The sequence below is a fragment of the Pholcus phalangioides genome, unplaced genomic scaffold (assembly GCF_987345545.1).
Source record: "Pholcus phalangioides strain wild (caught in Gottingen) unplaced genomic scaffold, Ppha-v1.0 ptg000013l_1, whole genome shotgun sequence".
NCBI classification, from domain to species: domain Eukaryota; kingdom Metazoa; phylum Arthropoda; class Arachnida; order Araneae; family Pholcidae; genus Pholcus; species Pholcus phalangioides.
Window position 1 is genome coordinate 2,858,738 of NW_028301606.1, and position 22,620 is coordinate 2,881,357.

Consider the following 22,620-nt stretch of genomic DNA (forward strand, 5'->3'; position numbering starts at 1 on the left):
CATCCATCCTATCTATGTTGAGGCGTCTTTTTTTTTCTCCTACGTATCGTCGAAGATGAGTGATGTCACAACAACATTGGCGAAATTATTCACTCTTAACAACACTACATACTTTCCTTCGGCCTGCCACTCCCCTGAATATTTTCGCAACTACGTTGTAAACACTAGCTTTATATGTATGAGCTCATGCACCTTTTTTTTTTTTAACTGTAAAAATCGGGGAAGGAAATTGTTTACTTTGTGCCGATAACAGTTGCTGTTGTGATATGAGCTCGGCTATGGTTGTTATCCACAGTAGCGTACGTGAGATGTGACTACTCTTTGAAATATGGGTGTAGATATGCGTACTTTTTTTTTTTTGCTTTTCCTTCAGGTGATATCAGAAATGAAACATTCATTACTCGACGCTCTGAAATTTTATTATATGTATTTCTGTTTATATAGTGCTTGAGAAATTGACCTGAGAGAGAGAGAGGTGGTTTTTCAACTAAAAGTTTTCAAAAGACAGTATTTCTTGATTTGCGCTTGGTTAGAAAGTATTGGTTTTTCCCATTAAATGTTAGTAATCAGCCAAAGAATGACCAAATCCTAGGCGTATCCTCATAAGTCTATCTGTTACCACATTATCAAATCTCTTTGCGACGTTCTTTATTCGATGTTAAGAGATATTTTGAGGATTATGGATCTGAAACCATGATTAAGTAGGCTTATACTCAGAGGTGGATTTAAGGGCGGGCGCCCGACTTCTAAAGGGCTCCGAAAAACACAAACTTCACACTTTTTCTAATTTGGGGGGCCCAATATTTTCTTTGGCGCCCGGGGTTCCGACCGACTTTAATCCGCCACTGCCTCTATACTACTAAAGGATTAGTCCTAATGCATAGAAATTTCCAAACTATCTATATTGTAGAAATTATTGTTTGAGATCCCATAATATTTAAGGATTTCATGGAAATTTTTTCACAGGAAAATTTTGAGTCAATGGTCTGTAAACCTGGAAATAAGCGCACTTCAAAGTTCACATCCTAGTTATTTATCCTAAAATTCCAGACGCTGTTCCTCAGAGTTTGGTGTATGCGAGAATTTTTACGATAATACCTTAAAATATTTTACTATAATCATATTTTGATGTAATATTTAATAATAAATTTGGTGCCAGATAACGATTGATCGCCAGGTAACGCGCTTATAAGGGTGCATGGATTCGTCACTCTTATTTGAGTTAAGGAAATGTTTGCCGCTCCAAGTGAAGTCTGGGAAATTTTCGAAGGAAAAAAGCAGGGCATGGAATAGCGATTGGCTATAGTGATAAGTGATGATACTGACGTGACACTTTTGTTCAAAAATGTCGGATGAGCCAGCCTGGTGTTTCTTTATTCACTGATAGTGTAGTCGGTAGGACAGCCTGATATTTCAAGGAGCTTTAGTGCCAGACTTTTTATCATTGCTATCACCACTGGAGAAAAAGGTGCTAGTATTTGGGAACCAGGAAATGGGTATTAAAGGCTTGATGACCACTGGACCAGTGGAGACATCTTATATCTTTGTTCCGAATAATTTGTTTAAAAAAAATCCGAAGTATTGAAGAGATTGTTCGATGCTTATATTTATTTCGTAGTGCCAGACACTTATAGACTCCTTTAATTAAATGACCCTTAGAAACTCTTTCAGGAACTGACATTATATACGACCACTTAAATCTGAGTTTCTATGTATGTGTTCATCTTCTCATAATGGAGGTGTTGAGACTAGTCCTCGTGAATCGAAAAAGCCTTGACAACCTCATGGGCTAGGTTCTTCATACAGGTACGAGTTTGGATTTTTAAGGATAAAAAAATGTAATGGAATACAGGCTTAAAATGCAATGTTATGCAGCAGCGTTTTCCAATCTTTCTCAAGCTCAGGACCATTAAAATGTCTGAATAAACAGTTCAAAAGACCACCGACTTACAGTACTTGGGTGCAATCTTTTCATTTTTAGTTTTTTGAACCTACGCTGCATTCATTTTATATTAGTGGCATGAAATTGATCTAGTTTTCACTTAATTGCATTTTAGTTATAATTGTATATGGTGCCAGCCTTGGCAGTTGTCGAATCGCCTAGAATCAGGGGATGAAAAACGCTGATATTTATATTCAGTGTTATATTTTTCCTCTATAACAGACCCTGTACTCTACTCGAAATGTATTAGTGTCATTCAGATCGGTCAAAAGCAAACATAACAAGCGAAATTGATTTTTCTCGTTGTTTCAAAACCATTTTCAATGTCCCAACCACGCATAAAAAAGGTCATTACCATGAAAAATTGTGTTCTGCGATATTTATTTCACCGTCCGACTGACTGCAATGCGGCCATTTGCCATCAATGCGAGGCGATAAAGTGGCCGCCTCGTTCAAACTGTAAATTTCGTTGCCCACAGTGCTTTTAATAAATGGATTGGATGGAGTATTTTGCAAAGCTCTCCGAGACCATTAATATAATGAACTTCGAGAACATACATATACACATACATTCACATAATATTATACCTTTTCGAGAGAAGCCCATAACTTTTCTTTTCTATTCCTATTGGTTCGCCGATTTGGAAAACTCGCGTAGGAAATATTCTATGAATATTTGATTTTTCGGCTTCTCATGCTTTTTGAATGTGTTTTGAGAGATGGCGGACGTAAAAATGGGTTTTCTGCATGGCGTTTAAAACGGGACACATACGACGTGGGTGGAGGGGGGGGGGGAAGAGTTCCGAAAATTAATGGTTTTTCGAACCTTTCTGAAGAGCATTTTCGGTTACGGTTACGAGCCGGGATAATATGCGGTAAAAATGTAGGAGGAATGTTACCGAGAGGCTGACGAACTTCTATTACGGAGGTTACGCCACTGAAAAATTCGATTAATAATTTTTTGTTTCATCGATATTATCAATAATTTCGTACTGCGATTGATCTATACTGATATGTACTTGGATTTGCATCTTTGCGGGATGGGGAAATGATGAATCTCTATTTTTTAAGGGATTGGATACCCCGAGTAAATGGATAATTTTGAATTGATGGCATCCATTGATACATTCGTTCTGGTTATAACGTATGCAATCGAATAACTGAATCACCTCATGCAAAAAAAAAAACCCATTAATCACGGAAACTGTCCAAGACTCTAGCCTTTTGTGAATAAATTTTGAAACATTAGCTATGAATATCTTCCACCAGGCACCATCGAATGTTGCGATTTTGATGTACGGCACGTAAAAGCATGTACTGAAGTGGGAAATGACGAAAAACAAATTTTTGCGAAAAATGGACTTTTGTATAAAGCGATTGGTTCCTTATCGAGTGTTATTGATGATTGTAATCCTGTTGGACCTATCAAAATTCCACTATGTTAGGAAATGTACCTGTTGGTATGGATGTTGAAGAATCAGCTGACCAGTTTGCCCATATAAGATGATTGAATGACTAGTTTTTATTACGAGTCATCGGTCCTACAGCTAAGCCATGTTTTTACACAAATGTATTTTCATGGCAGTCAGTGACTATTTCAAATTGGTTGATATTATATTCCACTGATGATACTGGTATAGAGTAATACTTATCATTCAAAGAAATAAAAAAGAGGAAAGACTAGACTTGTGTGTGTGGGCTAGAGGAAAGGAGATGGCTAGACTTGGGGATTCGCGGAGTACGCAGCCGTAACGCGTCGTAAAACAACCGGCTGCCATACTTATCATTCAAATATCAACTCGTGGATATGCCATTAAAAGGAAGCCTTATTAAATGCATCATTAACAACCACAATACACACATACAGAGTGTATTAAGGGCAGCAAAAATTGTTTTTTGGCACGAGGTCGCCAAAATTCCCAAACCTGGCTTGATTGGATGACAGATAGAAAAAAAAATAAGGAGAAGCTTGACGTTGGTAACGGTCACAGCTTAGTTGTGACGACGTAAATTAGGGCTCCTAGAAACCCAAGCTGATTTATCGGTCATCTTTCTGCGAAGTATGATGTTTATTATCACAAGACAATCGCTGTTCCCTATCCCGCTTTTTTATTAACGAAACTTTGAACAAAAAACTGGGTTTGCCACTCCACGATGGAGAACGATCAGGACTCGCAGTTTTCAAATCGCCAAAACACGAGTTAAACACGTCGGAGCCAATACGGAGCTCTAGAAGGCATTGTCAGAGCTCGGTCCCAGTTGGCGACTTTTTGCTTGGCGTGATTTGCTTCGATTGATGTTATGGCAGTCATTCGGCGATGATGCAGCATTCATTGGCCTCGAGGGCTCACACTTTGGGGTTTTTTTCACAAAAATATTCACTAACGTTGTTTTGATAAATAAGTCCGCAGATCAAGTGGCTGTACAGTCGAGTGCTGTATTTCTTATACCGTATATATATATAAAATACAGTATCTGTAATACAGGCTTATTCGAAGCATGAATTTTTATACGCAGCTTAATGTGTATTTGAATTCATTTGCCTGACATGACCAGAAATTAAAAAAATCCATTGAATTATAGAACGTTGGATTATTGTAAAAAAGAGCACATGGATTTTTCTATTGTTGAATTTTTCTATTCATGGATTTGCAATTACATTGGATGAACGCAGATGGCGAGGAGATATGATCAAAGTGTTCAAAATTTTCAATGGCATGGATAGGATGGACCATGATTTTTTAATTCCCCGTCAATCAAGTGCAAGGGGACACCAGTATCGTTTGATAAGGGACAATTCTAGGTTATGGTGTCGCAGGGAATTTTTCTCTAATAGGGTTGTTAATAAATGAAATAGCTTACCCCTGGAGGTAGTAAATTCTAACTCTATTGACGTGTTTAAAAAGAAATACGGTAAACATGTAGGGGTAAATCGATAAGCTATCCATACTTAGAATTAGATAACCATAAGTATTCTTTATGGGCATTGTATTATATTTCATCATGTATATATATATTGTTTGTAATTGCATTTTTAATTGGGTTGCTGTATTTTAGTAATGTATGACATCCATACTTGTTATGGACATCTTTTTCTCAGCCACCTCGTTGGGCATTTTGCCTGTTGTATTTGCATTTGTATTCTTTCAATAACAACCAAGGAAATAACCAACATTCGTACTTACAGATCCAATAAACGCGTACGCATCTGTAGTTATATACATATACAATACATATACATTTCTTTATACGATAGATAAGATCCAGGGAAAGATATTCATTCATTTTGAACGACTATTAAAGAGCAGTTAAACGTTTCGTTTTCAATGTATAAGACAAATAAAATGGATGTTAAAATGTTCGATTTTTTTTTTATCTTGGCGAGATCTGAAAAGCTGTTAAAAAAAAGACAGAGATTGAGTACGTTTTTGACCTTCTTCTTTCCAGAAAAAAGTCCAAGTTTTAGACCTTATCGGCAATGGTATCCGGGAAAGAGAAAAAAACTCTTAAAGACTGTAGAAAAGAAAGAAATGTCCGAGACTTCGTTTTTCTTTACGCGCCGGGGCCATTTTTATAGTTTCTTCTGCACCCGATTTGGAGTGGAAGTCAAACTTTACGATCGCAATTTTGTCCGGACGAAACTGGCAACGGCTGAGCAACCAATAAGGCAAACCCGAGCGAAAAGAAAACATAACAGCAAAATACTGTACAACCCTGAAAGCTTGGTTCAGTGTATGTTATGTATGTGAGCGAAACCTTTAGGAATGGGATGCGAGTGTTTATAAGTTTTTTTTACTTTTCTTCCACGTTTTCGATTTTCTATACTGGGAAAGAGAGTCCGTAATTCACTGTTATTCCAATAAAACGGGAAATTCTGTAAAATACAATCTTTTTCTTTTGTTGGCTTGGATGGAATTTCTTCAAAGAAATCTAGTCTTGTGGTTGTGAGTTTGAGTGAAATCTCTTCGGAATGTTTGTTTCAGTGCTGGGCTGGGCTAAGGTCAGATGCAAAAACAATCTGAGGATTTGTACAATTTGTTTAGTAGTTTGTTAATGAGGCGTAATATAACTTTTCTCTTCTTTGATAATGTTTATTACAAATTCAGTCTTATAGTTGTACTGTACTGAATATTTTCTTGAGTTGATAATTTCTTTGCGGGGCATGTCTTAGCCATTTCTAGCAAAAAAAAAGCAACAATTTTGTAGTGTCTTATAATCTGTTTGCGTATTTGTTTGTGTTTGTTAATAAAGGCGTGATGAAAATATCTTTCTTTTTTCGATCAGCATTTTTTCAGAAATCTTCTTGTTTTGAGCGTTTAAGGTAAAAAAAATTGATTTAGTAGTTTCTGTGCAAGACCAGGCTTAGTCGTTTTCCAGCCAGGTGCAAAAACAACTTTACGGCCTTAATATCCTATAATATCCGTACTCGTAGGGGGGAGGGGCACGATGATGTCAATTCATATACATGTATAAATATACATTAGATCAGTCGACTCCATCTTTGACATCGGGGGGGGGGGGGGCAATGCCTTCTTATCTCCGCCCATTGTCAGGGTTTTGTTAAGATAACCAAGTGTCCAAATCGAAATGCCTATTCGATGTGAATATTATTTTACGGTGACAGTGTTGGATCGATTTTTTAACAAAGTTGAAGAATGTGTTTGCACCTTTCACACCCGTCTGAATTCCACCCCTGATCGATTACTACAGCGATTGGTGCGTATAATCGGAATCACGTGATATCATAACAGCATCTCAACGAGGTTTGCGTGGCCAGGTACAGGAGCATTTTCAGGTCCTATTACGATATTTATATGTGTATTTGTCTACTAACAACAAGATTCATATTTTTTTAGTAATATAGGCCTACTGTATCTATAAATTTAACTCATTCCGATACACGGCTTTATGAAGAAGTTAAAGTCACAAATAAAAACAATGAATTTTACTTTTTTTTTCGGCTGCTAATACTGTGCAGTTGCACCTTTCACATCTGTCAATGTCGCAGGCGCCGTTTCAATGATCGTGTATAGATGAAGTTTCGAGGGTATTTTTCATCCCGGAACCAATTTCTTGGAAATATTTACTGCCACCATAAGGAAAAAAAAAAGCGTAATGGACCCTAAGAAATTGTAGAAATCCTGAAGCTAGTAGCCTATTCTCAATCCTTATTACAGTCGGATATCGTCCATCGTCGTCTTTGTAGACTCGCCGAGTCGATTTGTCTGTTACTATACGGGAGCAGAGGACATTCGTCCATAAATTTATGGTTTTAAAACCCCGTCGGCTTTGGGCTGTTTTCTTCCAGGGCACGAGAGGAAACTCCTCTCCTTGGCCAAGAGAAGTAGCCGCCGGTCTTAATTTTTTTGCTTTTGTTTTTTGAGTTTGGCGTCCAGCCATGTCACTTCATGTCGACGACGGAAAGCAACGACCTGGCGACCTCTCTGTGTCTTGGAGAGAAAAAAAAAATCAGGGTATAGGATAGATTTCTAAAGCTCTATAGGTATGCTGGCCACTCGCTGTATAATGCACTTGTTTGTTCAGAGAGTATTTTTTTTCCTCCGTTATAATACATGTTTTTTTCGGATAAATCCGTCGAACTTGACGTCGCTCCCAGTGACACTTCGGTGCTCGTTGCTGGTAAAAGTTGATGGATAACCCAAGCGGTGCTCTTATCTCTCGCTAGAATTTCCGACTTTGGGATTTTTTTTTAATACTTTAGCCGTTGGCAATCTTTTTTTAAGTGGATAAATGGAGGCACAAACATTGGATTTGCTTATGCATGGCACGACACGGCACGTTTTCATGTTTTTCAAACTAATAACTTGCATGTATAATTTATTGCATGAGCTTCAAGAGAAATTGATAAGGTGAGTATATGCATTAAAGAAAAACAACATTAAAATATTCAATGATACCCTTGGTGATAGCATAGGCGGTTTTTCCGACTAATGACCACATTAAAAGCTTGGAAATGAATCCATAATTAATCGGTCGCGTGATGTTTTTTTAGCGTTACGTGGGCTTGTATGATAATTATTTAGAACGTATGTTTTTTCCTAGAGTCGGAAATGACCCTGTGTGAGAGGCAACGCAACTTGGACCCCCATATGAAGGGAACAGCCATTTAATCCTCCTCGTGATCTGGGTTGCAGAGGTGTAGCTCCTTTATCAAGTTCAAGTCACACTCTCTCAGCCGTAAATCTGCATTTCAATGCATTTAATCAATTACTAAATTTTGATTTAACAGCATTACAAACTCATACCTTCGAATCCCACCGATCTATATACGTAGATAGAGGTCATAAATATTTGAAAGGTCATTTGAGGTGACAAATACTCACTTATGGATGCGAACCTAGCGTCTTCACGTTCTCCAGCGTTCGATATTCACAATTTTATTACCTGATTTATACTACTCTTTTCCTGGAATTTTATAATTTAATAAGTTTAATAGATGGTATAAGCTCAAACATTAGCTACGAGGATCACCCTGGCAGGTTAGAAACCTGCAGCCTCTTCATGTGAGAGCCTATGGTCCTCAATTCTCGGTTAAAGAGTGATTCTTCACCCACCTCTTCTTCACACTGGAATTTGGTGTATTATAGTGTTTCTCAACCTGGGGGCATGGGGATCCTGTGATATTCTTGGGTGGGGGGAAATCAAATGGAAGGGTGAGCCATGACAGGTGGCTGTGGGTAGAAGGAACAGACAACTTTAAAAAAAATTCAGATGTGAAGAAATTACGTTTTTAAGTGAAATGTGATGGTAAAAAGAACGACTATTTCAGAAATTAGCAGAACTATGCATGGGAATCAGAGGGTCATCTTAACCAGGGGCGCACGCAGGATCGACCTTTGGAAGGGACACAAAGGCTTAGAAAGGTTTGAGAGGCACAAAAAATTTTTTGCCGAGAAATTTTCAGTTACCACCCCTCAGAAAGCATTTAAATTAACAGAAATTGGTTAGTATATCATTATAAAGGATGTTTTCTTTGAGATATTCCAATTTTTTCACGGAAATGTTAATTTTTTTCCTAATTTTTTTGGCTGGCGAGGAAAGACATGGGCCTCCCTCTTTCCCAGCGTACGCCTCTGATCTCAACGCATAGGCTTTACTGAGGATGGCCATATAATGATGCCTGGTGAGATTGTTTGAGTGCGCGTACGTAAATATAAATATATATGTATGCAATGAATTAGTTCCAGTTAAATGGGCCCCAGAATATCACTTTCTCCGGGGACCCATGATGTTGTGGCTCAACATAACCCCCCCCCCCCCCCCCCCCACAATATAACGCTAGTCCAGGGAATCGACCCGGATATGGCAGTTATTTTTGAAATTTTTGTTTAGCTAAATAATAAATAAAAATAAATTCAATAAATAGAAAAGATACTTTCTGATGAGGGCGGGATGCTCTGTAAAGGGGGGAAATAAAAATATTGTCGAAAAGGGAAAATTGACGAAAAAAAAATTTAAGAAACAATAGTATTTCGTATTATACATTATTTTTTAATTTTTGCGTACGTTCCCGTCAAAATGAGGCTCCATTCCATCTGCCCATTTCGGTGGCCCTGAATGCTGATGGTTCTACTGAAACTTTATTATAAGTGAGTTTTTACGGACTCAAAACAAGACTTGTAAATTGATTTAATGTACATTTTTTTCATTAATTCTGAAATTATTTCTCACTGACTCTGAAAGTATTTCTCATCAATTCTAAAATATTACTTAAAATTAATTTTGAAATTATTACATTCATCAATCATGGAATACATTTTCTCGTGAGTTTTTTTTTGAAGCATTTCTATAAATTTCGTGACTATAGTAAGCCTTTACGTCGGCAGACCATTGCAAAAAGCTTCGAAGGCTTTACGTGGCCCGCGAGCCATGCGTTAAGACCCTTGGGTTAGAAAAATTTCTCTTGTATATAAGAGCAGCCAGATTCGAATATTTTTAAGAGGGTAACAAGTCTGTTTCCTTCAACGGGCCGCAAAAAAATCACTTCTCTTCACACTCTTGGGCGCTTCAACTGGTCGAATATACCAGCGTTTAAACGGTCCAGTGCGTGTTTCCGAAGGGCAAGGATCTGATCGACATTCATCATCATGAAAAGAACTTAAAGACGGACTTTAGAAAAAGCATATGTTATATCTTTTTAAACGTCTTTCCGGCTGTTTTTTCTATCGTCAGTGTAACATGAGATTTCACGCCGAGTTGGTCATAAACAGCAGAAGCTCTCTCTCTCTCTCTGTATATTTTTACTAGCTCTTTTAAACTCTCTCGTGTTTTCTTCTTCTTATTACTTCTTTTAAAGACGTTGAAAAGGAAGACCTTAAGTTGATATAGAGATCATTAAGCCAGAAGAAAAGAAAAAAATTCTTGGGAAAACTCATCTCTTCCAGAAGCCGCTTTTGCTTAACCTTTTAAGCGTTTTTCTTTTTCGCTCTCTCGATGGTGCAACAGTTGGCAAGTCATTTCATCGACGAGATCCCCTAACCAGATGAGAGAATTCATGGATGCCTTTTTAGAAGTCATCGTGCTCTATTATGCCAACTTGACACTCCGGAAAGATGAGGAAAAAAAAAATAAAGAAGTTGTCCAGTGAAAGCAGATGCGGACAATTATCTTATCTGTTTTTCTTACTTCAAGGAGGGTGAAAAGTTTGAATTTACTCCTATTTTCATAGTGCTGGAATAAGCATTTAACCGTGTGTGTGTGCGTGTCTTTAAAAGATAGAAGATGTATCTTTTTCCTTCGGGGACATTATACGACAAGCATTGACTGTTTTCAAGTTCTCGCTGAGATTCTAATCAACAGGAAGAACCTTTTAGTTGATTGAAATAGCACTTTAGCAGCTTTTTCCAGTGATCTCGTTGTGATTCCCCGAGGCGATGATGATGTCTTTGTACATGTGTGGGTCTTTGCTCGATTCTGACGTAACTTTGGGAAAAGAATCACTCAAGAGTTCGGATCTGTTGATGGGAAAAGATTTCCCTTTGAAAGGTTATGTGATTAGATCAATCATCTAAAGAGTTTTCGATCATTCATCTCAAAAAAAAATATATTGAGTCTTTTAATGATGATTATTAACTGAGATAGGGAAGATGTCTTTGTCTAAACGGAAGCCGGTTGAAGGGAGCCTAAAATGGTGGAGTAATTTCTGCGTGTATTTGAGTTATTATTTCGAGTTGCTGTTGCTTTATTTATTTATTTTTTAATCGTAGATACGAAAGTTGGATGAAACGATGTCTCTCCTGTTCCGTGAGGGCAAAAAATTACCTTCCGCATTTGAAGCTTTTCTAGCACTCTTCAAGTATCATGCTCGTGATACTTCCAAATGCGGCCGAAACTCATATCGTAGGCCTTTAAAAGCTGGGAACCCATTTTTCGGATAGTGTTGAATTCACTACATTGTCGAAAATGTTCAAGGCTGTCTCAAATTTCCGGCAAGGGAAAACCTCAAAATTCTTTCAAAAATTCCTAAAGTCGTAAAATACTGAATGTATTGAAATCATGGATATGACATAAAATGGGCAACTGTTAGGGGCCCCTTCCATGATAGGGGGGGGGGGCAAATAATTGAAGGTTCTGGCCGAATAACGGTTTATGCTACATTTTTCTCCAAATCGGGTTTTTTACTGAATAACGTTCCTTAAGTAAGTGCAGAACCAAGAGATGTAGTCCTCTGAAAGGAGGGTGCTTTACTCCCTGTAAAATAACACTATAGGTCTAGCCTAGGCTCAAATACACCCCCCCCCTGTTCGCGTACGCCAATGGATGTAGGTTATTTTGTCACTTTACACAGCTGCTATTAGTGCACCTTGTAAGAAATGCAAACTGTGTGTCGGTATGGTAGGACACTTTGAAGAAAGAAAGGGCATCTAACAGTGGAGCGAGAGTCGTAATAACTGACAAAAAACAATAGGCCTTAGCCCACGAGTGTGCATTTTTTTTTCTCTTTATGGTGATTCGAATAGAATGTCTGTTGGGCCGAAAACCCCACAGGTTAATATGTTATAATAGAGCCTGGCTGTATGCTCAATTCAGGCAAAAAAGTTGTTAGGCCTGAATTAGGGAAACAACTTATATTGTATCTCCCCTAAAGTTTTAAAAAACATATAAACGATTAATTATATTTGGTCGAACCTTCCACTTGAAAAGTTTTATTCATGCTGAATTTTTGGTTGGCTTTTTTCTCTGTTTAAATGTCAGTGGGGTTTTGTCCCAACCATTAGGTATCAATTTTGCGTATACCGACTATTTAAGATTTTTATACGGCCTATGGAGACCGGAGCGATTTGAAACTCCATTTAAATCGAATGCCATCAAGGTTTTACATTTCTATATTTCACCCTCGAAGAACTTTCTCTGCTTTTATAAAGCCCAAAAGAAGTAAGTTATTTAGTTATTTATACGATCTTCGCAGTGGCAATTCTGCTTTGATATAGCCCCTGAGGATTTTATAAGCTTTTGTACGGGACACAAAAGAAGTTATCCGTCTTTTTGTACGAAGATTGAAGAATTTATTCGGCTTTTATATAGCCCTCAGAAGACTAATTTCGGTTTTGTACGGTCTTCAAATAAGTCATTTGAGTCTTATACGTCCATAGCAGAAGTTATATTCAGCTTCTAAATAACTTTCACTGCCCGCAAAAATAATGAGGAGTGAATTATTTCCAATCTGCTGAAACGTTCGTGCACCTATTCATTATATAATTACTGACATATATATTACATTTGAAATATGTTATTATTCAGCCTTGCTGTTGAACTCTGGGCAGTGCCGTCTTGACTCATGGGCTCGCCTGAGGTCAAGAGAAGAACGGGCTTCACAAAAGTGAGATCTGGTTGAAATTTTCGAGAATTTGCCAGGTGGGACCTCAAGAAAATGACTTGGCCCGGGGCCCACAATGATCTTAAGACGGCCCTGACATTGGGTTAACCATCAAGAAATATTCCATGTGAGGAAACAAAACCCATCGCCCATTGTCTACTACACTATTCCCACAGAAATTTAACAAGGTTTTGTCCTCCTTATTTATAACAGGAGTATTGAGAACTGACCATCAGCAACCACCTTCAGACACCATCCATTGAGACGACGAACTTATTGAAATATGGCCAAATGTTTCGATCACAATACTTTTCCGGTCCTTTAAAAGGAAGAGGTGGAGTGCCCTATACATCTTCCAACTGATTTGGAAAGCTAATGATGAAAATGCATACATTACAAACTTCTTCAAAATTCTCCGCAATGTGAGAAAACACTAGAATGACCATTCAGATAAGCAGCAAAAAAAAAAAAAACCCGTTGACCGAGAGCCTATCAACAAAAGGATTTGGGAATGATCAATGACCCTTCACCTGAGGGACCCATTCAATCTAGTAGCCAAATGACTTTGTCCTCAGGGGTGCCGTAATCAGCATAGAATGACCATCAGGAAGAGGGGTTCAGGTGGGGGGAACGGGACACAGGTGCTGTCCTGTCAGTGGACACATGGCGACAAAAACAAGAACGGCTGGCTACTGAAGCATGTATCTTCTTTTTTCTACTTCCTTGTGACAACTTTTGGTTCAAGATCGAGATAATTGAGTTGATGATGGTCTTCGCAAGATGATGGAGGAGTACTGGTGGAGGGGAATATACAGGGACGGCAGTATTGCGGAACAGCTACCAGAGGGGCGGGTTGAAAGAGCATTCTTCTCACCCTCCCGCCAGGTCTTTTCAATTCAGTGCTAAGTGTCTTCACAGTATGACACAACTTGGTACTGGCCCGCGTTCGCTCCACAAGCGTTTCGGATTACCTCCAGGGGGAACACACGGGGGCATTTTAAAACGAGCTTTTTTTTTCCTTCTCTGAAAATGAGGACCTTTTATACCGTAGCATGTTTTCCTTGTAGATGGATGGATGGGAGGTAAAGGTTCACGGACCAAAGGAAAAGAAGTATTTCAAGTCATTAGTTGAGAAACGGAGCGGAGGATGTGTATGTCCTGTGCTGGTGTTGTGCATCCATAACCAGGAGGTCTCTCTCGGAGTTAACAGGGGCCCCTCTCGTTTCCTCCTTCATTTTGGTAGTAGGGCAGCATTAGTACTAAACTGTATGCATGTTTCGGAATATTTCGTTTAGTGTTGTGTGTTTTTAGAGTCGCGTGTCTGTGTTGTGCTTGAAATTAGTGCTATTCGTTTGGATTTATATCGTCGAAAGTGTTTTATAAGGTAAATATTTTCTTATTTCTTTCCATAAGGGAATTTTATCGCATAGTAGTAATAATTAAATTTTATCTCCCCCCCATGGACCAAGAAAATTTGTATAAATAAAATATCCACTAAATTTTTTCCAGTATTGGTCAAAGCATATAATTTTGTAACAATTCAATATTAATTTATTTTAAAATATATTTTTTGACAAATTATAATTTATTACTTACTAATAGGAAATTTTAATGATGTCTATTTGAATTTTTGATATTTTTCTGATTGTTTTGGCACTTTCACTTTCTTGCCATCCATGGATATTATGTAAGAATGTTTTTGAATATTTCATGGCACTCCTGCTCGATTTTGAGGGAATTTCCCGGCACCATGGATTGCCGTAGAATAAGTCGGAACACTACTTTGTGTCTAGCCAATCCCACAAGTCAAACAACTACACTCTTAATTACTAATTCCGATATACAGTCGGACCTAATGTGAGTGAATATGAGAAGACGGACACAGTATAATGAGCTATTTCTTTGTAGTTCCATTCCGTTTCTTTACAATAACATTAGAAACATCGGATAATGGCTTACCATCATCCAGTGCTTATTATCAGTTCAAAATTTTCATATACGATAATACTTACTGAACATTTCTTGAAGATTAATTTTTCTTATCACCTATTTATTTGCACAACGCGAGTACAAAGCTTGTTTGTTGAAACACAGTGGATCCCGCTTATAACTTGTATCATAAACCCATATAACATTTTTTTCAAAAACCATCATAAAAACCAAGCAATCATAAAAATACTTTTTAAACGGGACAATAACTATGATAACATACAATGAGATTTAATATATATTTTAATGGGAAAAATCTCGATGACTATTAGTAAAAGTTGTGGGACCATGAAAAAATGAGTCGTTCTAAGCGGGATCTACTGTAATATCTCGCGTAGTATTTGCACAAGTAATATTCTATAAACAATTATTAATTCTTTAGTTATATTTGCATATTTTTTAAACAAAATATTGATATTTTTTGCAAAAAGTCTTCGCAAATTCTGAGTGATTATAAAAATAATAAAAGATAAAAATGAGACGAATCAAGAAATTTCTCCTGATGGTAAGAGGTATTTTACAAATTGACATACATTTTTATTGAAGCTGCATGAAAATGTAAATTTTTATACTTACCCGACGTAATTTTAAACAGAAAAGCCATTACAGCTCGATTTCACTCTGCCTGCTGGTAATTTTTCATATTTTACTGTAATATCAGTATCAACTCTATAAGACTGTTTATTATTCCTTTCGTACGTTCTACGGGAAAAGTTGGTATAGAATAAAAAAATTAATGAAATAATTTCACAATATTTTACATTTATAACACGCCTTTGGTCCCAACACGACCTCGCTTACATAAAAATCTAAAGTAAATCTTAGAAAATTTATTAATCAATTTCGACCTAATCGACCACAAAATGAAAAATTTATAGAATCAATTTTTATTTGCTTGTCCCATTTATGTTTGATTAGCCTTATTCTAATCAATCTCAAACCTTACGGACACCTGTTTAAGGTGGTTGTTGCACGATCTTGGTTTCCCATGCTTTCCAATGGGAAAAATCTCCTTCCTTTTAAGGAATATTTAAAAATTTTCTATTCACTTTAAGCACTTATTTTTTTCCTCAATAATACTATTGATATTTTTATACAATTTAACACGAACATTTAGGATTTCAATTATTGGTTATTTTTTTATCGAATTTATTTTGACTTCAACAACGTGCGACTTTCTCAAAACTTACCGAAATTTACCCATATTTTGCGCCATAAAAATGTTTTAAATAATTTTAATGAAAAATCCTCAAATTGAAGTATTTAAAGCGATAGTGTTGAGATACACACAGACTTTCAAGACATTTGAATGAGTGGTGTTCGAAAAAATGTCCCTTATCTAAAAAACATTTTTGAGAAAACAGCATTTTAGTGGAAAATATCAGCATATACACGTATATAATGCCTGCCAGCAGTTTATATTGAAATATGTTAGAAATATTTCTAGTACAGGGTAGAACACACAAAAACGTGAACACAGTTATCCGCAGAAAATTTCATAGTAATTGAAAATTGAAAAATTCGAAAACATGTTTTCGCGAGGAATTTGCGTGCACCAACCCCTTAAACCGGCAACAATAATCAACAACGAAATGTCTCAATTCATAGTGTTGTCAAACTTTAACCTGTCGGAAATAAAATGTTTTGCTTACACCTCCTTGCATTGTTATTTCTTTCCTCGCTTATGAAAGGCTGTAGAGAGAGCCACCATCAAAACTCTTCCCTTTTCTTTGTGTGGACCTATATAATATTATTTTTATTCTCAGCAGCATCTTTTGTGTGTAGAAATCTCTCTCTTTCTACACGAAACTCATCCAAGCTGACACAGCAACACTCACTGAAACTGTAAATAAAATTTCCCACCAAACTCACACTCGCATGTATTGTGCCGTTCACACAATACTGTATTATATGATTTTTTTTTACTTCCATTCACTGGATTTTTGAACCTCTTGGGAGAGAGGAAAAAAAAAAGTGTCGCAAATATAAATAAATGAAAATACATATATTTTATTATTTTGTATACTTTTTTTTTACTGTAGCAACTGTTGCCAGATCTAGAATACATTTTTATTTATTTTCGTGAAAAATGTGGTGCGTATAAACCTTGCCACGAGTATGTGAGACTTTTCTAGGAGTTATACGGCCACCGTGTACATACTATGTACGGAAGTTTTTACTACTACAGTATATGTGTATTTTTGCCTTGAGGATGTTAGGAGTTCCTGATATCGTGGGTTATTTGAAAGGACGCAATCGAATGTTGTGGGGTCGTAACTTGGAATTTTGTCTAAGTTTTTTTCAATATTTAAGATGTATGAAATCTGAGCTGCCCTTACGGGTATGCGACAGGTGCGGTCGCCCCGGGCCCAGCACTCACGGTAATAATGAAGAAAATGCATGCATATCAATCAATTTTTGTTTCGTAAGTGAAGTTTGCTTAATTCTGAATTTTCGTTAATAGTTTTATTAAGAGAAGAAAAAAATAAAACAATATATATAAATATATAAATACAGTATTCTACTCAAGGGACTAATTCCGGAGTAATTTCTTTTATTAATAATGAATTTTAATCAATTCTGATTCCTGATTAATTCTGATTTCTGATTAATTCTGATTTCTGATTAATTCTGATTTCTGATTAATTCTGAATTATCATTAATTCTGGAATTATTTCTTTCACTAATTCTGGGTTTCATCAAATCTGGAATTATTCTTTCATTAACTCTGAATTTTTATTAAGTCTGGAATTATTTCTTAAATTAGTTCTGAAACTATTTCTTCCATTAATTCTGAAATAATTTATTTCATTAATTCCGGAATATAATTTCGTCCATTTATTCTGGAATAATTTCTTTCACTAACTCTGAATTCGCATCGAATCTGGGGGACTATGCTGTCCATTCTGTAATACTGTATAAATTTTCGAATGCCGATTCCTTCCCTCCACACGAAAACGTTGAGACGGCCCCTGCCCTTGAAATTTTCTTCTCACAGGCATTGGCGTACGCAAAGGGGGAGTTTGGGTTCTAACCCCCCCTCAAGCCGAGGTTATAGTGTTATTTTGCAGGAAGAAACGTAAACCCCCCTCGAGAAGAAAAAAAAATTTAACCCCCCACTTGAGAAAATTCTAAGTACGCCTATGCTCACAGGGCCCGCGACTGGTAAGAGCGGCCCTGAATAAAATGAAATTTTGTGTATAGGTTTGGATGGAGATACGTTGATGAGATCTGGAAATGAATGTTTTCTCTGGGATTTCTGACATCACTGTCGTTTTACGTACGGCTACGAATTTGTAAACTTTCTCAAGTTCTATGTGTTAATCCTTGGAAATGCCAAATATCTCGCGGCATTTGAATTGCTCTGTCTCACACAGACCAATTAGTACGTTCGTTCTATCTCTAAAATTTCTCTCAGCACGTTTTTGTGTCCCTAGGCTACGACCTATTTGGCTTTAAGCACAGATAATCGACTGTCATTACGACCTTAGTTGAAATAACCTGAAATGGATAATTGACCAATTATCTAAATGCTTTAAGGAATGGCTAAAGGCGTTGAATAGCATCTGTTTAGCATGTGTAAAAATGTGAAAGGATCCAGGGGAGTACGCAGAATTGACCTTTGAAGTGGGGGAAAGGGGGATCATAAAAATTTTCTTCCCGAGAAATTTTGAGTTACCACCCTTCAAAAAGCATTTAAATTAACATAAATTAGTTGAAATAGCATATAGAAGGTATTTACTTTGAATATTTTAAATTTTTACGGACATATAATTTTTTCTTCTAATTTTTAGCTGGCTGGGGGGGAGGGGAGACACGGGGTCCCTGCAACCCCCGCGTATGCCTCTGAAAGAATCCTGTGTGTTGAGAGGCGAATGTTTAATACTACGTGTATTTGAGTAATATTTTGAATGCAGCTTTATTTAGACGAGGCTTTCGTGAAGGGCCACAAATTGCACTAGGTCTCTACCTGTGTATGTATGCCTATTCACTGCTATACAACTTCGCGTGTGCAGTCAATTTCTTTTTAGTCAAGCGAAAAATAGCGAAGATATCATTAAAATACTTTTTAAAGACCATCTCGTTTTGAGTGTTTTTTTATTTATCAGTTCGAATCTATTAAAGAAGCTCTGAAGGGCCAGTTTTTAATAAGGAACGGAAGGCTGGGCCGTCTTAAGAGCAACGTGTGTCCCCCCCCCCCCTTCAAGAAATGTAGTATTCTGGGACATTTTATTTAGCAGCTGAAAAAGTGTATGTTTACATACGTTTGACATACTTAGGCCTACTCTCGAAAAATCATAGAACCGAATTTCATTAATACGAGGCCCCATTCATTTGAGACTCCTGGGGCTGCATCGAGAAGCTAATGACAGAAAGTGGCCCTCTCTTCTTCACCCCTGCGATATTTACCTTTCTTTTTAAAATTCGAATTCTATTCTTTACAGAGTACGGATTACATACGAAGAATTCACATATTTTTTGTTTCAATATTATATAAATGTAAATCTTTAGATCGCCCTACCCGCTTTGAGAAGAATTATTTTCTGAAGAACAGAAGATGGCCGTCTAAGATCATTTCTATATGACATTTTGTAATTAAATCCAAAGCTAGATTCATGACCAATCAATCATCTTTATAGTGAATTTTTCTTACTGCCCGGAAGCGCCTTGGCTTCAAGTCTGGGAAGCCACAACCTCACGGCTACTCTAGAACCTCTTTCAACTCTGATAATTTATAATCACACTACACACTCGAGATAATCATGAGCAGTTTATATGATGAAATTATCTCAAATTATTTTCCGATGAAATTTTTCCTCCATAGATACGTGATCGTGCAATAAATATATCTCTCTACTAGGGGGCCCCCCACTTTTACATCTTTTCACAACTGGGAAGATGGCTTTCGTCCATCGTCCTGGTACGATTATAATTCGCGCAGATAGGCCTAGCAAGTAAGTAAGTTAAGTACGATCAAGAGTTTTTCACTCTTCGTGGTAATCTGTTCTCGTTTGTAAGTTCGCTCTTTTTTACCATGATAAGACGAGAAAACCCCATAAAACCGAACAGATAAGCAGCGAGCCGCATTCACCCTATTACTCGAGGAAAAAGAGTCTAGTTGTACTAGGCCGTAGGTAGATTATCATTATTATTACTACTTCGTACTCAAGTATTATAGGAGAAAAGTGCCGACATTTTCTGTCATCTTGTTGAGAGGCTCAGCGGGTTTTTATTTTTGCTCTTTTTTTTTTACGACACTCGTTTTTTTTGAAGGTGATTCCCAGGTGGTGGTTCCCCCTCCGGCGATGGCGCTGTGGGTTCCAGATTTGTGAGCATAATTCGCGGTTTTACCAACCATGGCTATGAATCGTCAATTACTCTTTCCTCCCTCTTGATGTCTGCTGACTAATAAATGTGATCTCTCTCCGAGAGAGAGAGAGAGAAAGAGAGATGCCATTCCGGAGATTACCCCTGAACTTGCATTAGGCTTTTGCGGGCTTGTATTTAACGAGGCCCTTCTCCTGCAGGATACATCACATAAAAGAAGTTACGGCCTCTCTTTTCGCTGCCAGAGTCCGAGACGTAAATGGTCATGCTGCGTGTGATATGGACTCTTGCTGTAATTCACGTTGCCTTTTTTTTTTCTATTTTATTTTTCTAAGTGTATCCTGCTTTCTTCAGACTGTTTAAGGTCCCTCGTGCTTGATGTGTATTATTTCGGTGGATTAAGAGTCACTTTGTCTGTCTTCGGATGGCGTCGAACGAACAGTAGCCATTACGAAGAGACATTTTTATTCTGACTATTTCGGCCAATTTTCCGGTGGATGGTTGGCTATTTTGCTTACTGCTCTCGATTTTCGTGCAAACGTTTTTCTTTTTTCACTTATGGGTGATAGTACGTATATATATATATACAGCACATGCGCATGAATCATGCAATCATATCTATCTTTGCGCTGAAATGTAATGATTTGACTAAAGGTTATTACTCCTTTAGTTTTAGTTAGAGCTACGAAGATTGGTCTTTGGATTGTGATGGTTATTGATGTTTTATTGGAGAGTGAACACAGTCTATATCATTTATGCTCAACCCATGGGCCCGCTGGACAAATGCTGTCCTCTGAGTTATCTGATGTGGTGCTACTTCAAACCTAATTTTATAAAAATGAACTAAGCACAGTTCCAGCGCACTAAAACGGCCCGTGCCATCGTTTAGCGATGACTTTCGTGACTCGTGGCACATTTACACAGCACTTAAATGACTTGCAGCACATTTACACAGCACTTAAATGACTTGCAGCACATTTACAGAGCACTTGAGGATCCTACGGCACAGTTCTAGAGGCGACCTCTGACTCATTTCCAGATGACGTGAGTGATCCGTGCTACATTTACAGATCACTAAAGTAGCCGGTGGTACGGTTCCACATCACTAAAGTGGAACACATTGAAAGATCATTTAAGTGGCCCGTAGCGCATTTACAAATAACTCAAGTGATCCGCGAAACATTTGCATTTGTAGATCACTGAAGTAACGTGTGGCACAGTTCCAAACCACCCAAGTTCCCCGTGGCAGAGTGTTTGATCACGCAAGTGGCTCCCGGCACATTTCCACATGACGTAAGGAACCAATGGCATATTTCCACATTACGTATGTGGCCCGCGGCACATTCCGAGATCGCTTTTGTGACTCGCGGCATATTTAAATATCACTTGAGTCACGCACCGCACAGTTCTAGAGCACTTAAGCGATCCGCGGCACATTAAGTGGTCCGCGACATGTTTTCAAACCAAGGAAGGTTTCTTTGGTTCTCTCCTCTCCTAAAGGTTGAGCATCCTTGGTATACATTTTCGTACGGATGCGCACACAAACATAGTAGCTTGCCATATGCTCATATAAGCTGTATTGCTTCTTCGTGGGCATGAATGAACGTCAGAACTTTGCCCTTCTTCGTGGTGCAGGAGGAAGAGCTGAATAACTCCTTTGCGGGCAGCATAAAAGCTGAATATTTCGCCGAGGTCTGAATAGAAATGAGAAAACTGATAAAATCAACTTATATTCTAAATTCTAGAATAAGCATCGCATAACCCCTGGAGTTTGTACTCCCATAGTCTCTACAGCAGTGTTTCCAAAATATTCACCTTTTAGGGACGATTGAAGAACCTTGGGTCGGTAGAAGCCACATATGCACGAGGTCTTATGATTTGGTTCAATAAAGAGTCAGTTGAAATGAATCGTCCAGCTGGGCTCTGGCTTCCAGTCAGACAACAGCTCAAAAAACTTGAATTCTGAAGATAAAATAAATTTATTTCTTACATAAACATTGCATTCATTTTGCTATCCACTACTCGATTTAGTGCCACTCAAAGAAATTTTCAAGCTCAAAAAAGACTAATTTAGAACCCAGGCCGCGAAGTCGGTTAGCCAGTCGTATTTTCAAGAAAGTAACTGGGAATGCGAATCAGCTGTTATACATATACAGTCGGCCCCGTTTAATCGGATATCAACGATTCGAGCACTCAATATTCGATTAAGCGGTAAAAAGTCGAAATTATCACATTAAACGGAAAACTTTAATATTGTCTCTATGGGAGAAATTTTTATGCTGAGGGATTTTATCCGTTTATCTGTCACTCGATTGAGCGGGGCTGACTGCATATTCCTTTACGACATGATTATGATCGATGTGACCATCATCGGCTCATTCGTTGAAGAGTCACCAGAGAATCAAAGCATCAGCTGTCTGTTCCTTGGGACAAGGATGGGAAGAGGAAACAAGGTTTTTACTCTATTACTATAACGAATTCAGTTTCTCCGCCTGTCTGGGGACGTTTAATGATTATCTGCTTT

General features: G+C 37.7%; 1 protein-coding gene across 8 annotated transcripts in view; it reads left to right on the forward strand.

Annotated features, from left to right (window-relative positions):
* The window catches only part of LOC149078477 (latrophilin Cirl-like), a 309,115-nt gene that overhangs the window by 117,428 nt on the left and 169,067 nt on the right, over positions 1–22,620 (forward strand). The window contains exon 1 of one of the 8 annotated variants that reach the window (XM_089240592.1): positions 13,844–14,163. The exons of the other annotated variants lie outside the window; for them this stretch is intronic. The gene's annotated coding sequence lies outside the window, so the exon portion shown is untranslated. Of the gene's footprint in view, positions 1–13,843; positions 14,164–22,620 lie in introns of those variants that run through there. 8 annotated transcript variants of the gene reach the window in all.